The sequence below is a fragment of the Triticum urartu genome, unplaced genomic scaffold (genome assembly GCF_003073215.2).
Source record: "Triticum urartu cultivar G1812 unplaced genomic scaffold, Tu2.1 TuUngrouped_contig_807, whole genome shotgun sequence".
NCBI lineage: Eukaryota > Viridiplantae > Streptophyta > Magnoliopsida > Poales > Poaceae > Triticum > Triticum urartu.
The window spans coordinates 14,290-19,007 of record NW_024118979.1 but is presented as its reverse complement, the minus strand read 5'-3'; the positions used below and the strand labels follow the sequence as shown (position 1 = coordinate 19,007).

Sequence of the window (4,718 nt, the reverse complement as noted above, 5' to 3'; positions counted from 1 at the left end):
GATCGGCTATAGCACATAGATCAAGATAAAATAGTATGCATGCAACTCTCTCCAATCATATACATCGCTCATGCAGATATTAAATGCTTAGAGCCAACCTAAGGCTAGTCATAGTGGGAGTAACTTAGCGAGTAACATAGTGTACCCCAATTTTTTTTGCTTATATGGCAAGTAGTTAATGAGAAGTAGTAACATAATATGTTATTGTAACATAACGCTTCCCAATAAAAGATGAGTCTACAAGCTAATAAATGAAACCATCTATGACAGTACTACTATGTTACTTTGCACTATGAAAATATTAATTTAGACTAGTGTCATATGCATGACTAGTATAAGTTATTCCCCACTATGACCAGCCTAATAGCCAATCTAAGAGCCAATCTATGACAATACTACTACTCCCTCCTTTCCGGTTTATAGGACTTATCTCAAAATTTTAGTTTTTCCATTTTATAAGGCTGAATTTGGTTGTTCCCCATCACCTGTTCAGACTTCAAGGTGCATTAAATCACTGAATGCAAGTATTAAGAGAAATCTGACCAATGCATGCACTTTATGCATGCATGCATTGCAATTAATGTATTCGTAAACATAATTTTTTGAGGAAAACAAGAGCATTAATTGGGTGCTTTTGCAAACTACAAAAAATATTCCACCACTCATCATCTACCTTGGTTGGTGAGATTTTTGAATTGAGCCTTATAAACTGGAAAGGAGGGAGTATGTTACTTTGCACTATGAAAATATTAATTTAGACTAGTGTCAGATGCATGACTAGTATAAGTTATTTCCCACTATGACCAGCCTAATAGCCAACCTAAGAGCCAACCTATTATATGAATATATTTTTATGAGGGCTTTAAGTTAGGTAGCATCTCCTTATAGCCAACAGCCGGCTACATTATTAATCAAGCTCTTATATAATTTAGATGGGCCACGGACGGGAGACTAGTTGCGAGTACTGATCGCTCCATTCAGCATACAGTCATTCCTGTAGTACCGCCCTACTCTAGTACTCCCACTTGTATGCCTGGTTTGCTTTCATTGATTCACAATTTTAAGAGCACGTACAATGCAGGCGTTTAAGGGGCCGTTCGGTTTTCCTCCGCTCCACGCCTCCGCTCTAGGAGCGGACGAGTTGTGGTTGATAATCTGGAAACGGGCGAAACGATGCTGTCTAGATCCATGGATATTGACGAGCGGGTGGACTGTCGAACGGGCCCTATGTCTGGGCTCCAGGGATTAAATCCCAGTTGTTTTCGTAGCTTTTTAGTGGACCATAGTTTATTTTCTGGCGCCCAGGAGTCAGGACGCTTAAAAAACCTGCACAAAATATTGCCTCTGGGAACATAAGCGCTCATGCGTTGGAGATCCTCTATTAAGCCACGTTCATACTCAAACACGGATTTTCTTTTTGAAAGACCCTGCATTGCTGGCATTTCTTTGGCTTAGCAGAGAGAGGTTACAAAAGAGAGATCAAAAAATCAAGGTCTGGGTAAGCTAGAGAATGAGCACACAGGCTTCACTCCACTACCTCAGCAAAAATATTACTCCCTTCGTCTGAAAATACTTGTCATTAAAATAGGTAAAAAAAGATGTATCTAAAACTAAAATAAATCTAGATATATTCCTTTTTATTCTTTTTAATGATAAGTATTTTCGGACGGAGGTAGTACATGGTTTCACTCACATAATGTCCCTGAAAGGGATCTCTATGCCGCGGGCGCCGGCGAGCCTCCATTGTTCCATGTCCGTCCTGCAGGCCGCGAGAACGTCGATGGTCCTTTCCTTTGCAAATCCGCATCGAAGTTGGGCGCAAATTAAATCGATCACTTAATTAAATCTTTGACCCTGTGTTTTGCTGTGTCAATGCTGCGGTGCAAGCACCATTAATTCAGACAGATGGAATTGTATGGCAGTTAGATAGGACCAATTAATTAATGGGAAGGTGGGAACACGTGGTGACCAGCTTCGGTCTGGCATCTTGAAACCTAAAAACCAATTAAGTGCAACATACCCATTCTGGCCTGTTTGGATACTTTAACACAGTTAGAGTTAGAATTATTTTTTAACCCACTCTAACGCAAATAAGCACATCTCCCGCACAAATGGATGTGTCCATTTTTTGATTGATCGAGATGCGTAGACAAGCATTCATCACTCGCTAGCAGAGCACAATAACAAATAAAAAAGTATCTCGTGTTCATTCAATATAAGCCATTTTACCTTTTACAGTCTACAATCCATTTCGTTGCCTACTATATACATATACCCTCAGTGGAAATAAGAACCACATGTCCAAATAAATAATAATCTGAATCGAAGCAAAAGAAAAGAAAGATAAATTAAAAGAATAAATGTATCATAAATATTGGGATTTGTGTTGCCCCTAAAGCTTTCGGCACCGATAGGTCTGTCCACTTAATCCATGATACTGCCCCGTAGTCTTCTTGATGAGGTCCCAAGCACTTCTCACATGCCTCTCCTCCTGCAGCGACGACCCAACGACGAACCGTAACACGAACTTGTCACCGACCACCGTGTGTGCAAGATAAGCCTTGCCAGTTTTGTTCAGATTTTCCATTAGCACGCGGTTGGCCTCGTCAGCATCCTTCTCCGTCATGGCTCCACTTGCCTTGATCCGAAAGCAAACAAGAGCAAAGTTCCTCGGTACGACCACTTCAAACCTGTCATCGGCACGGACGAAATCTTCAAACATCTTGGCCATGGCAACATCACTACGGATGTGCTCTTGGAGCTTTGCGGTACCATAGGTACGCATGACCATCCAAAGCTTGAGCCCGCGGAAGCGCCGGCCAACGCCGACCTGCATGTCTTTAAGATCGGTGACCTCGCCGGACTCGGTAGCATCATTCTTGAGATACTCCGGGTTGGTCTCCAATGAGTCACTCAGTCGGTGAGCATCACGGACATAGAGACATGTGCAATCAAGGCATGTGAGAAGCCATTTGTGTGGGCTCATGCTAATGGAGTCCACGCGCTCGACGCCGTCGAGATGGTGGCGAAACTCAGGGCAGATACATGCACTGCCAGCGTAGGCAGCATCGACGTGGACCCATGCACTGAACATGGCGGCAACATCGGCGACGTCGCCCACCGGGTCAACGGCATTGGAAGACGTGGTGCCCACGGTAGTGCAGACATATGTTGGCACAAGACCAGCGTCGGCATCAGCTTGCATGACCTCGAGAAGCTTTGTCGGGTCGAGCCCATAATTGGTTTCTGGCCCGGTAGGGATGGAGCGGATGTTGGCGGGGTCAAATCCCGCGAGGCGACAAGCCTTGAAGAACGTGGAGTGGGTTTGGTCGGCAGCATACACAGCCAAGCGTGGAATGCCAGACACGCCGACAGAGCCGCTTCGACGCAGCGCTGCATCACGGGCGGCGACTAGCGTGACGAGCATGGCCTCGCTTGTTGTGCCAAGGATAACCCCACCGCCGGTGCCACGCCAGTACTGGTGCGGTTCATGAAGGTGGTGGTAGGCGCAGAAGCTGCGCAAGCCAGTCAAGAGCGAGAACCTCCATCTCGGTGGCCGCGGGCGAGGCCTGCCACGTGAATCCAACAGTGTTCATGGCAGAGGCGAATGAAGGTCGCCGGCAATCGCAGCTGCGCTGTTGGTGGAGGGGAAGAAGGCGAAGAAGTTGGGGCTAGCCCAGTGCGTCATGCCGGGGACAACAGAGGTCCTGAGCTCCTTCATGGTGACGTCGAATGGCGCAGAGTAAGTTGGCGGGGACGCGCTGAGCTCGTCTTGCAGGTACCCCGGCTTCACGTTAGGGAGTACGGGCATGGACTCGATGTTGGTGTAGTAGTCGGAGATGAAGTCGACGGCCTTGTGGAGGTATGCACGGACATCTTCGGGGTTGAGCGGCTCGAACGCCGCCTTGTCGTCGGGGATGGCGGAGAAGGACATGGGGTTGGTGCCCAAGCTGCCCATTCCTTTTAGGTAGGTAATTTAAACCTTGATTATGAGCAAAGAAGGTTGGGAGGCGGAGAGAAGGATTGGCTTAATGAAGTTGAGCTAGGTAGCTTTGCTGCCGGAGAGCAAGAAGAAGAGGCGGAGGAGCTAGTAATTAGCTGGCTTGCTTTGCTGCTTGGTGAATGGAGTTAGTAGTTGGTGCTGGGTATATATAGGTGGATCCGGGAAGCGGCGTGGCGGGGTGGGCGTTGGATGGGTCCTGGTCGCGCGGGCCTACGTATGCTGCTAGGAAGGTTGGTGGTTGGTAGAGATCCGAGCACAAGCGCGCGCGACATGAATCTGATGGTCAACTCGTCTGTTCGGTCCGGATACGTCCGAATAGACCCGTTATGATGCCGTTCGTTAATTGGTCACCGTCTGGCTGCTAAAGTTTTTTTTTTCTTTCTACGCATATACTCCGGACTACTAGGGGGCATGGATGGTTTTCGTCACCACAAAAAATCGTTTCTTGTTCGTATTATTAACTGCATATAATACAATATCATGCGGTCAAGATAGACCTTTTCTCTCCTAAAAGAAATTATCTATGGCTAGGGCAAATTCTCCGCTTCAGACTTCACCGGCGAGCCCGCGGGGTCGCCTCTCCTCTACCCGGCGCCCGTGGGTTCATCGACGACGATTGCGGCTCTATGGCGCTGGTCCTTAGGGACAAGTGCATGAGGACTTTTTCTGGCTGTTATCGACAAGGTCAAACCGGTTTCGGTAGGGGAGTGGCGAC

At 47.3% G+C, this 4,718-nt stretch overlaps 1 pseudogene; it reads right to left on the bottom strand.

The window, feature by feature from the left end:
- Positions 1-2,392: 2,392 nt before the first annotated feature.
- Positions 2,393-4,110, bottom strand: LOC125531771 (annotated as a pseudogene).
- Positions 4,111-4,718: the final 608 nt, after the last annotated feature.